At 39.2% G+C, this 13,420-nt stretch overlaps 1 protein-coding gene and 1 long non-coding RNA gene across 4 annotated transcripts in view; one reads left to right on the top strand and one right to left on the bottom strand.

The window, feature by feature from the left end:
* Window positions 1-9,554, bottom strand: part of LOC120371905 — a 38,571-nt gene extending 29,017 nt beyond the window's left edge. The window contains exon 1 of the long non-coding RNA XR_005584643.1: window positions 9,489-9,554. This is a non-coding gene — a long non-coding RNA (uncharacterized LOC120371905). The remainder of the gene's footprint in view (window positions 1-9,488) is intronic.
* LOC120371899 (connector enhancer of kinase suppressor of ras 2-like) overlaps window positions 1-13,420 on the top strand; it is a 581,536-nt gene that overhangs the window by 155,409 nt on the left and 412,707 nt on the right. The window lies entirely within an intron of this gene.

Raw genomic sequence — 13,420 nt, 5'->3', positions numbered from 1 at the left:
ATATTCTGAATAACATTCTCAGTTGGTTTGTGGGTCATAGAGGCAGCTCATCATTTTAATGAACATACAGTCATCCTGCTAAATGGAGACTCAGTCTGTTCTTTTGATGAGCACACATACAGTAACTCCTTTTGATGCTGATACTTATTTATGCTTGTAGAGAAAAGAGAACCTCTTAAAGCTGAGACTTAAAATAATATCTAAGGGCTTGGCTACACTGGAGAGTTGCAGCGCTGGTGGTGGGTTTACAGCGCTGCAACTTAGTAACTGTCCACACCTGCAAGACACATCCAGCGCTGCATCTCCCTGGCTGCAGCGCTGGCCGTACACCTGATCTGCCTCAGGTATAACGAGTGCAGCGCTGGTGATGCAGTGCTGGGGAGCAAGTGTAAACAGTGATTAATCTTACTACGCTGTAACTGACCTCCGGAACCTTCCCAAAATGCTTTAAGTACCAGATAACATTCTTTGTTTTGTTGTGATGCCTCTCTTTGTTTTGTTGTGAACTCCGGGCTCCTGGAGCTGCTTATCTAAAAAACAAACACAGCTCCTGTTTGCTGGAGCAGAGGCAGGCAGGGGAATTCCTTTGGAATGTGCACAGCTAGTGTTTGCTTGAGGGGAGAGATAATTTGCTTGAGGAGAGAAGCGGGGGGAAGGGGGGGTCCGTTTTGAAACAGCTGCTTATGTGGTCTGAAGGCTATTTGCATTTAGTGAATAAGAGAGGGGTGGGGGAAGGGGTGGAAGGTTTTAAAATGATTGAAGGTTGGTGCTGTGTATCTTCCAGTCTTTAGAACTTGCAAGGCAGGGAGCTCACAAAAATCAGCTCCAAAAATCCACTCTCTCTGTCTCCCCCACGCTCACTGTCACACTCCACCCCACCCCCCTCTTTTGAAAAGCACGTTGCAGCCACTTGAATGCTGGGATAGCTGCCCATAATGCACCACTCCCAGCAGCGCTGCAAATGCTGCAAATGTGGCCACACTGCAGCGCTGGTAGCTGTCAGTGTGGCCACACTGCAGCGCTTTCCCTACACAGCTGTACGAAGACAGCTGTAACTCCCAGCGCTGCACACCTGCAAGTGTAGCCACGGCCTTAAAGAATTCTATTTAATCACCATTGTAAATGTCACTTTTCAAACCAGAGTGACTGCTGATTTTACTGATTAAATTAGAAACGGAGTTTTCATTTTACCTTAGGCAATATATCACTTGCACCAAAATGACCTTTCTACTTCAGTAACCTATTTGACAGCCAACCAATAATTTTTCAGAACATGTACGTGCTCCTTACTGTTAATCTGATGCTTCCCTGTGGGAGTGCTGTGGCTTACGTAGCAATTATTAGTAACAAATGGGTCAGTACATCGGGACAGAAATATAAAACATTCAACTACTTTCGAGAAAGTCTTACTGAAACTACTTTTTTTGGGGGGGGGGGGTGAGAGGAGATTAAAACTGTGATACATTCTGCTGTCTACTGGTGTTCACCAAAGCACAGTGTCTGTACTTACCATAGTGGAATCACATAGAATCCTAAGAGCTCGTGTTCTATCCCACACTTTTAAAAAAACTCATTTAACTGGCATGGGAAATCCCATATGTTGATGTTACAAACTCCCTTCCTTTAAAGATGTCAGCAAGATACATTGGGTCCCTAATATTTTATGTTGTTTACCAATATGTTCTCAGAAACTAGTATTGCATTTCAAGGAGCAACATCAGTACATCACACAATTTCAGCTATTGGAAGAAAAAATATTCTACGGAACCTTCACATTTTTGGCATCACCAATGTTATGACATATACCTGAGCAAATAATTACAGTGAGATGAGAAATGGAAGATTGCAACTCAATCCCATCCCATTTTCAACCAAAGTGTGGATCTGAATCTGAGTCCTAACTTCACCAGAGTATGTAGTGGCTTTTCTAGTCCTGGCATATCTCCATTTGAAATTATAGTCATGATTGAATAAACAAACTACAGAGTGGATTTCTTTTTTTTGGCAGGGGGCTACTTAGCAGGAATTTAGCTTGCTTACTAATCTCTTGGAACCAGTAATGGGGATATTATCCACATTCTCACTAACTGCAAGTGACAAGTGAACTGGTGTTTAGAAGGATTGTAACTCCTGACTGTTGGACTTACTGGAACTTAATGTTCAATATCGTCTGTTCAGTTTCACCGGAGGATTTTATTTCATTTATTGTTGCTGCAAACAGGATATGGCACATAGAAGCATTTTTTTCACTTTAGTGGACTGAGAGCTAAATTAAAATGCTGACAAAAAGAAAACCAGCCAAGTGGTGTGAGGACTGATAAAGTAGGTTGGTTTTATTGGAGAAGTTCAGCAGAGTTAGAAATACTGAAGAAGCAAAAATCTGTGATCTGGCACTTCGCTTTCTCTCACCCCAAATGAAAATTAATAGTGTACTTATGGTCTAACATGACTCAATGGCTATAGTGTTCACAAAAATAAGACTTCTAGAAGCTTATCTGCTCACGGTCATTTTATATTTTTGCTTTAGTTGCTCAGGGTTTTTTATTTGAGGGAGGGGGGAAGAGGACTAATAAGCTTTCAAGACAATTTTGCAAATTTAGAAATCATAAAAAGATAGGGCTGGATGTGTACTGACTGATACATCATACCTGCCCAGCTGCTTGAAAATAATCTCCCCAAACCCATACAGCTTTTCTGTCAGGCTAAGGCTGCCATATTTCATCAGTCTCAGAAAAGCCACTTCCAGAAGTATAAATTCACAACCCTAGTTATCTGTGATGTCATTGTGATGACACCCTAGCAAGTAATACTTCTGGATATCGTGCTTTTGGGACATCAGAATCCAAAAAGACAACACCCACAATTCTCCAGATAAGGTTTGATTGGATAATAAAAATATCCACTAAACCCATATATTTCCAATTTTTTTCTTTGCTTCTAGAGATATTAAAAGCATTTTTCTAACCCATCCAGCCTGTATCCGATAGAAAATTGAAAGACTTAAAAAATTCGATAACCGTTTTTCTATAAACTCACTGGGTTCTATTATGCCCTGACTTAGATCCAACTCAACCCGACTGCTCTGTTCAAACATTTAGTCTTAAGTCTCTAAATCATAGATGTAGCAAATTATTTGAATTAACTTTATTTTTAATTTGATACAGTCTTTTAAAAATTATTTTGCTTTCCTGAAGTTCAGCAGGCAGGGTGGGGGGAGGAAGAACACTTATAGCAGTTACTGTTGATAATATGGTAGAAACAAGCACAGATTTGCTGAGACAATGTTTTTCATATGAATTGCCAGTTTGGAATATTTTTGTTGTGAGCTGGAAACATATATCTGATAATAGAAAACTTAGGAAATATTTCCTAAGATCTTTCTATGTACAGTATAGCTATTACTCATATTATATAAATGTCTCAGGGACATCCAAAACCTTGAGATAATTAGAGCGTTGGATAACTAAAACTAGGGGGAAGATCTTCAGATAGCATACATTTTCTTAGTTCCAATTAGGGTGACCAGACAGCAAGTGTGAAAAATCAGGACAGCAATAGGAACCTAGAAAAAGACCCCAAAATCGGGACTGTCCCTATAAAATCAGGACATCTGGTCACCCTAGTTCCAACAAAGCTATTGTATCTACACTGATTTTCACCATCTGAGGAGCTGAACCTAGGTGTAAATTAATTTTAGATTTAAGGGCAAAAATATTTTCGACAATCCAGATAATCAAGTTTACCTATATAATCACAGTTCTCTTTCATGTTGGCGTATGACAGGGGCTTTTATATCATCAGTTCCTGTGCTCCCATTGACTTCAGTGGAGACAGATCAGGCACATATAGAGATTGCAGTGTCTAACATTACATTTTAACCCAGAGATAGCAGACTTACTTGTTATTTAATGAGAATTAATGCTACACTTTTTTATGGTATTTTCTTGGCTGGCTATGGGATATGTTCATAGCAGATGTGCAGGATTTATTCTACAGTATAAAGGTGGTGCTATAGCAATTAGATGCTATACAAGTGAATGACAAAGGTAAGGCAGAAGGGCATTAGATACTACTGACTTCATAACCAGGAGTCAAACCATTGCACTGAAGAGAATTTTCTGTTTCCTTTCTCAACTTTTTAATATTTTTCAATTTTTAGACACAGTTAGGTCAGGGGTTCTCAAACTGGGGGTCGGGACCCCTCAGGGGGTTGCAAGGTTATTACATGGGGGATCACGAGCTGTCAGCCTCCACCTCAAACCCGCTTTGCCTCCTGCATTAATAATGGTGTTAAATATATTTTTTAATGTTTTTTATTTATAAGGGGGGTATAGAACTCAGAGGCTTGCTATGTGAAAGGGGTCACCAGTACAAAAGTTTGAGAACCACTGTTTTAGGTTGATTTTACAGCATAACTTCCAAACCATTCTAAACCACAGCCATTAAAGAGTTTGCTCCTTCACTTGTTCTAAGATCTAAACATCACCAGTATTATAGGAATGCTTGTTTACAACTGAATACATGTTTCCTGAATCTTTCTTATAAACAGGTACAAATTTCAATGGCACAAGCTCACAATGCCCGGAGGCCGCAGCGGGGGCAGCGAGGCGCGCAGCCTGCATGATGCATGGGGGCGCGAGGTCAGGTCGCGCGGCTCAGCTGGACAGCCGCAGCTGCGCAGGCGGACGGGTCCGCTGGTCGGCGGTTGGTTTGCTGCCGCAGGCATGCCCGCGGTCAGCGAGAGCCAGCGGGCGGGACACACCCGCGCCTGCGGCCCATGCGCGACCGTCCGGGGGTCCCCGGTGGACCTCCCCCTCCGCATGACCGCGCTGGCCGCCCGCGCCGCCGCAGCCCCGCCCCCTGAAAAAGGGCCCCAGGCGGGTGCTTGCCCCGCTGGGCTCTAGAGCCGCCCCTGCTTATAAAGTAAAGAATCTTGTTGCCACCCTTAGTTTATGACACACACATCCACTTCTGAGCAAGCACTGCTGTAATGGAGATGATTTTAGGTTTCATAGCCTCCTTATGACTACACTTATGTTCAAGTCTTCTGTGAACAAATGCGAATCACTAAATCAAACCACTTCATAATAAAGTATGTGTTCAATGTAGTTACATTTAGCTGCATAGCCAAATCTTGCTCATTTCACTCATACTGGTAGTCCTGTATGTGAGTCACACTAGAAGAAATTGGCCAAAATCTACTGTTTGATATTTCTGCATATTTCACACTTCATAAGTGAAAAATGTGCATATAATGTGATAATCTTTTACTGAGAATGCCTAATAATGTTTCAATTGTTGTTGTAAATATTTTAACACTTAGCATTTACAGTGATTTATTTCATCTTCAAACTGCTGTACAAATACTGTATAAAATACTTTCCATTTTAAGTATCTATAGAAAGTAAGATGAGAAATTGTTTGTGTGTATTAAAAAAAGTCCATTAATCATTTTACTATATGCATATAATCTAAATATTCTGAAGGAAAGTTTGGTCTGCCTTTAAAATTTGATTGGCCAAATTCTGCTCTCACTGACATGGGTGAAGCTAAGCGAAAGAATTTCTTAATATTTCCAAAGTTGGGAACCTGATTAGTTGCCTTTTTTAGACAGCCTAGTTACTGTAGCATAACAGAAATAAGGTTAAATTCCATTCTCAATTACACATCTCCATCCCATTGTAACTAATGGGTTTTAGGTGTGTGGCTGAGCGAAGAACATTCATGGAAAAGCCTATTGGCATTCTCTTGCTAATAAACCAATAAGGCAAACACATTTCAAAGCATGTAACATTCATTGATCCTTCAGGAAACATGTATTCTCTGTTGTAGTGATATTATGTTATTAATTAGAGTTGTTAGAATTACATTAATTTAGACTGTAGGCAGCTCCGTGTTTCAATGTATTGGATTACGACTCAGAATTGTGCAGATCACCAAAAAACAATTGACTACTTATTCATGGAGTTGGGTACCATCTACAAAGGCAAGGATGATAGTCCTACAATAGTCTGGGAAGATAAAATACTCCAACCAGAGATGTGGTGTTTCTTTTCCCTAAAATTTTATTTGTGCATGCGTTAATGTGGCCTGGATATTAAATAGGAATTTTTTCAAGACATTGTGGGAGGTTGGAAAAAAGTAGATTTTGCCAGCGAAAACACCATATTTTTGAATCCATTGAAAGCATCATCTGACTTTCTTTTCTTTTTTTTGCGCCATGGTGTGAATTTTTTTTTACACAATTCTTCTTGTCAACTGATATTTCTACACAATACCTGAGGAGTTAATTATAGGGAAGACTGTCCACTTCAAGAATTTTGAAGTCTATGAAATTTCAGGCTGCATCAGCAAAACAATTTCAAGCTATAACTTTTTTAAGCAGCAGGCTCCAATTCAAACCATATGGCAAATTCTTTCTGAAAAAGTCAAATCTGCAGCAAAGTATGTAAATAGTGTAGATATGCTGGTATCTGTTTGCTAGAAATTGGACCCCACTTAGCATTCTGGGCTCTTTAAGTAGAGGTTTGACAAAATAATAAGTTTCGAGGCACCAGAACTAGAATAAGCTCCTATTCTGTTGGAAAGCAAACAAAGGGACTATTACTATGGTACTACAATGGTAGCACAAGCAGAAAATTCATCTTTTAAAATGTATGTAAATGATAATGAGTGAAGAAAAAATGTTTTGATTAAAAAAGACACATTTTATACTTCAGTCTGTTCTTCCTTCTTTGTTCTCATTTTTTCCACACTTCTCCAAAAACAAGAAAATAGCAAAGAAGATTTTTTTGATTCTTCACTTTCTTTTTGGCACATAAAATTACAGATTATGCTAGCATGGACATTGAAAATCTAAATTCTTAAACTTCTTTATATAAAATAGAGGTCAGCCTCGGAATATTTCAGAGCTGTGGAGTTCAAATTGGCATAAGAAAAAGTCTAATATTTTCTGAATTGATTGTGACAAAAGAGGCTGGAACACGAAGGTCTGCATCTCTGAAATCTGTAGGCTTCTTTTAGACAGTGGGGATGTCCATAGGTTTTAGCTAACTGTTTTCTTATTGGGCTCTGTGTCATAACCAGTGATGACATGTGCCTGCCTAGTCATAACTATGTCAAAGTCTGTCGTAAGGAGAAGGGTGGGTTTTTTTAAATAGCATTGGGGGGAGCTTTCCAGAGTTGAGGAAACAGGTCAGAAGCACAAGTGAGAGGAGAAGACAGAGTTTACTTAACTTGCACTGTGATGTAAGCAAAATAAAATGTTTACAAAACTAAAAAAAACCAAACAAAACCAAAGTGGCACTAACCAGAGGTGTGTCAAACACCACCACTCAATCATTTATTTGTATGCTGCACCTCTTCTCCATCTCCCTTCATGTTTCATCTGTTTTTCCTATTTAAATTTTAAGGTTTCCAGGTCTGAGGCATAGATTAATAGATTTTTAAAGCCAGAAGGGACCTGTTATCAGTCTGACCTCCCATATAACACAGGCCATAGAATTCTCCACATTACCCTACTGAGTCCAATAACTTGTTTGACTAAAGCCTAACTTCCAGAAGAAATTGAGTCTTGTTTTGAAGACATCAAGAGATCAAGAATTCACCACTTCCCTTGGTAGTTCATTTCTATGTACCATCACTGATAAAAATATGTACTTTATTCAAATTTTAATGTGTCTACCTTTAAATTCCAGGCAGTGGTTCTAGTTATGCCTTTCTCGCTAGATTAAAGAGTCCTTTATTATCTGGTATTTTTACCCTGTGTGGGTATTTATATATCATGATCATGTCACCTCTCAGTCCTCTCTCTGATTAACAAAACTTATCGAGTTCTTTAAGTCTCTCACTGTAAGGCATTTTCTCCAGCCCTTGAATCAATTTCTGTGGCTCTCTTCTGTACCTTCTCCAATTTTTCAACATCCTTTTAAAAATGTGGACACCAGAATTGTATGCAACAGTCTAGTATACATATTACTATTGCCACTCACAAAGGTAAAATCACTTCTTTTTAGGATTGCCTACCCTCCAGGATTCTGCAGAAATTAAAGATTATTCTTCTAATTAAAGATTGTCATGTGATGAAACCTCCAGGAATATGTTCAATCAAAATTGGCAACCCTACTTCTACTCTTATTGCCATTCCTGTAGTCATACATCCAAGAATCCTATAATCCCTTTTTGCTGCAACTTTGTACTGGGAGCTCATGTTCTGTTGCTTGAGCCAGAGCTTTCCAGAATACAGTCTTCCATTCTGGCGGTAAAGTCTGCATTTTTTTGTTCCTGGATATACATCCTTGCATTTGGCTATATGCTTTTATATTCACGTGAATTTTGTTTTAATGAGCTTAGCTTACGAAGCAATCCAGATCACTCTGTATGACTGCCCTGTCCTCATCATTATTTACAACTCCACTAACATTTGTGTCATCTACAAATTTAATCCGCAGTGATTTTATAATTACTTCCAGATCAGGTTTTAATTAAGGATAGATTAGAAATAAGGAAGAGGGGAGATTTGCAGACAGGAAGACTGTTCCTAGGGTAGGGTTGCAACAAGAAGGATATGTAAAAATGAGGGTCTAAAGCAGTTGTGGGCAACCTGTGGCCCACGTGGATGCAGCCCATCAGGGTAATATGCTGGTAGGCTGTGAGACAGTGTTTACATTGACCATCCACAGGCAGGGCCCTTGCAGCTCCCAGTGGCTGTGGTTCATCGTTCCCAGCCAATGGGAGCTGTGGGAAGGGGTGCGGGCCACAGAGATGTGCTGGCCGCCACTTCCCGCAGCTCACGTTGGCCGGGAACAGCGAACCATGGCTACTGGGAATTGCAGATAGCCAATGTAAACAAACTCTCTCGCAGCCCACCAGCAGATTACCCTGATGGACTGCAGGTTGCCCACCACTGGTCTAAAGGAAGCAGTAAGAAGAGAGGATTGAGAAGATCATAGTGGGAGGAAAAGAAAATTTAAATTGGTGTTACAAATAGGCAAATGTACATGGCCTTGACGGTAAGAATAAGGAATTTGAATCGGATGCAGTAAGAGACAAAAAGCTTAAATAGATAATGTTGATATTGGAGAGGAAAGCGACTTCAGTAGCAGTGTTTCAGATAGACTGTGGAGCAGAGAAGTAATTAGATAAACATCCTTTGCTTGCTCTTTTCTGACATGTACACACTGTAATAGGTAATAATTGGAGATATACCAATCTCCTAGAACTGGAAAGGACCATGAAAGGTCATTGAGTCCAGCCCCCTGCCTTCACTAGCAGGACCAATTTTTTGCCCCAGATCCCTAAGTGGCCTCCTCAAGGATTGAACTCATAACCCTGGGTTTAGCAGGCCAATGCTCAAACCACTGAGCTATCCTTCCCCCCTCTAATGGAGTGCTTTGCTGCTCATCCCAAAAATCAGTTGGAGACTGCTTGATATGCAAGCACCAGTGCCCTTTTATTCCTTGTGTCAGTTCCCACCACCATTTACATACAGTCCATTCCAGCCAGCTCCCTGGGAGACAGCTAGCTTCTTCAGCCGGCTGGGAACTACAGCCACTGGCTCCTCCCTTTCCTGTTCCCCCTCTGCTTCCTTCCTGCCAGCTTTATATAGCCTCCTGGCTAACCAGGCCCACAGGTGTTTTTCCTTAAGCCCTTTGGCGAGCCACACCCAGCCAGCACCAATTAATACCCCTTAATTGGAGCTGGGCTAACAGGAGCCTGGCTACAGCCTTTTTGGCGCATGCATGCACGCACGCACGCACACACACTTACTTACTTACTTACTTACTTTATGTAAGCAGTGCTTTAGTAAATATGTGTAAAAAATTAAAATAGGCTTCAAGAGTCTGTAGCTCTTGAGGTCCATCTTGTTATCCTGCTTCATTGTTGTAGTTTGAAAATATTTTGCAAGTCTTTGTGCATTTTGATTCCATTATTCTATAGACAGTCTTAGATTATTTGTTCACCAGTAATGAAAGAATACCATCTCCTGTTGGTGGCCTCATCAGCTTATTATTTACCTTTATGAGTTTGGTAGGTGGTGAAGGGGTAGCTTTTTCTATCTCTGAATTTGAATCACATATTGTAGTTTAAATATATTTTGAATCTATATATTAACATACAACTGTAACTTATTTTCTTACTGATCATCTCGTTCTCATTTTTTTCTTTTTTATAAATTAAAGTAGTATGAAAGCAAACATTTTCCCTGACTTTTGCAAAGAAACTGAGTAATTATATTCTATTCGCAACAGAATAGGAAAGCTTTCTGCGTTGTTTGTAAGATGCACTCATAGTTAGACAAGATAGTTTCCTAGAGGTGAAGTTTGCATAATGTCGCTGTAGGATTATCACTCCAACAGGAATTCCCTGGCTTTGTTTTGGAAGTTAATTAGTCTGTCCAGGGAATGATTCAGACTAAATTGTATGGTTGAGTATGAGTGCTGGTTATACAATTTCAATTCATACTAATGGTTACTCTTAGACTTATGGTGAAAACAATTACCATTTGATGTTTTAATCAGAAACTTAAAGCTGTGAAATCTGAACTTAATAAATACTTTATATAAAATAACATTATTAAAAGAAAAAAATCTATACAAAGAAATAGTTACCTGCAGGCTATGATGTATTAAAACTCTCCATATTGTGCAGACAATTACTTCAATGCCTGCAGTGGAGTGAGGTCTTTGTGGAGGTTGAAAAATGTTACACTTCTGAAATGTTCATAATGTGAAGTAGTGGTGGTGGGGAGGGTTTGTTGAAGATTATTGAATTTGGATCAAAATATTTTGCAGCTAATAGGAAGAAATCTTTTAAAGATGCTTACATTAAAAAGCATCAGTGCTCAAACTAGTGGGGACAAGCATTGTTCTTTGAACCACGGATCTGAAGATTGTGCAATTGGGATAAGAGAGTGGACCATAAATAAAGAGAGTATGCTTTTGTGATTTCTTTCCTCCCCTCCTGAAAAAGGCCCAGCAGAAATCTTTTTTACTGTACTGGATGGTTTCAGCTTGTAAAAACTGTCAGCAGGAGATTCCTGACTGAAAGCGGAACACGGAACACTTTGGAGGTTTCCTCACAGAATGCAGATTTTTTTGCAGCAAAATACAGACAATCCTCATAGGAAGATTTTGCTCACATTAATAATGATTCCCATAACTGAGACAACTGAAAGGCTCTCTGTTATTATCAGATGATTTATTATTCCTCTGATATTTCTTCAGAGATGTTTTACTTTCCATTGTGTAGTGTTTCTTTTTTGAATTTGTCATTTTCTCTCTTGTATTGATGCCAGCTACCAGCTGTGATTCTAATTACAAGGATTTGTGTGTGTGTAGAAGTACATTATTAGAATTGATTTTAATACACTACATGTGCCCAAAACATGCTTATGTGTTCTCTAGAAAGCTGAACATCTCATTATGTGATACAATTAATATGCATATTACTCAAGTGTTTCTATACCGGTAACTGCTGAACTTTCTTTTTACCCAATGAAAGTTTCTCGTCAACATGAAACTTGAAATGTTTGGGCCCGAATCCTACAAATGGTTACCTACAAGAGTTACTTTACATAAGCCCCTCCATAATGAACTCACATGCATAAAGTTATTCATGTACATAGGTGTTTGCAAGACTGGGGTCTTGTGGAGTATCAATATCTTTTAAAAATCCTAACCTACCTTGAAGAATAATGCAAAGTGCAGAGTAGTCTAATATACCTTTAAAATGAGCAAATTAAACACTTTTATACTATATGTTGCTCTCTGTACTTGACATTGTCTCTCTTTCCAGTTAGACTGGTTGCTTGGATGCCACTGGAGCAATTTGGGATATATGTAACATTCCCATATGCTATAAAATAAAAATAGATGTTGATAGTTTTTTAAAAGGCTTATTAAAAATGTCATCAACAATTGTCATGGGCAAACTTCTGATTAATGTAATTCCAGAATCCTTACTCTATATACTGAGTATCAGGGGGGTATTTTCTGGCTAATTTATTTGAAGGACATGATCTAAGTTCTCTATTTTATGTATATATTAACATACAATCATGCAAATTCTTCTGCTGGCAAATATGCACACAAGTCAAGAGGTGCCATATTCAAAAGTATCCAATTGATTTAGAAGCTTACATGCCATTTCAAAAGTGAGTTAGGTATTTAAGAAAGTCAATGAGACTTCCATAAAGTTTCAAAAGCACCTATGATCTCATATAGAAAGCTACTAATGGGTCACCAAAAATGGGGTAGGACTCCAGGGAGAATACAGGGAGTTTGCTCATGGAAGTTACTCCGATGGTACTGTGTTGCCTCATAAATGGACAGCATGTTTTAATTGTTCTTGTAAAGATGGCACCAATCATATGCTTGTAGCTGCGAACCTGACAGAGGTTGCTTCAAATATTTTTATATAACTTACCATTTTATTATAGTTTCTCCAATTGTGCATTTAATAAATATATATAGTACTTTTTTATTCTCATTCCATACAAACACATTAAAGGAATGTTAAGTTTGCAGGGTCAATGTTATTTTTGCCCCCACATACGTCTAGTCAGTTTTTAACTATATGGTAATTTTTTTTATTTTTTTTTTAAATTTTCACAGGGCCTCTGCCTCACTCATTATGCAAGATGAGGCAGCTCTTTGAGAATCAGGAAAATTCAGAGACAATTTTCAAGTGATCTTTCACTTTCACCTGCCCCTACACTTTTTGGTCCCTTCAGGCAATGTGAGTGTTGTAGAACCCCAAATAGGCTGTTCTTGCAAGGTGTTCATCCTGAAAGAAGGCAGAAAGTGTTAGTAATGTCCTGAGAGAGCCTAATCCTTCAAGATTTTCAAACCAGTTTACTAACTCAGAAGGTTTAGATATGCATCTAAACCAAACCTTTTGTGATTAATTTCCCTCTGTTATGTAGGGTTCTTAATGTTCAGAGCGGTGAGTGTTCAGAGAACATAATAAATGCTCTGGTTTCAGGTGGGATGGGAACGGGGGAGAGTTAGAGTTTTTTGTTGAAGAATGATATGAGGAAATGTTAGACATGCAAAGTATCAGAGGGGTAGCCGTGTTAGTCTGGTTCTGTAGAAGCAGCAAAGAATCCTGTGGCACCTTATAGACTAACAGACGTTTTGCAGCATGAGCTTTCGTGGGTGAATACCCACTTCTTCGGATGCAAGCACGAAAGCTCATGCTGCAAAATGTCTGTTAGTCTATAAGGTGCCACAGGATTCTTTGCTGCTAAGACATGCAAAGATCATGTCATTTTAAAGCAAAAAATGCCAGGACCTGGAATACTGCTTTCCACAATACTTGTCTTAGGGTATGTCTACACTGGCAGAGTTACAGCACCGGTAGTTACAGCACTGCTCAGAGAGCGCCAAAGGGAAACCGCTATTGTGTGTTCACACTGTCA

Source organism: Mauremys reevesii, linkage group 9 (assembly GCF_016161935.1).
Source record: "Mauremys reevesii isolate NIE-2019 linkage group 9, ASM1616193v1, whole genome shotgun sequence".
NCBI classification, from domain to species: domain Eukaryota; kingdom Metazoa; phylum Chordata; order Testudines; family Geoemydidae; genus Mauremys; species Mauremys reevesii.
Note: the sequence above shows the minus strand (reverse complement) of the source record. Positions and strands in the feature narration are given on the sequence as shown.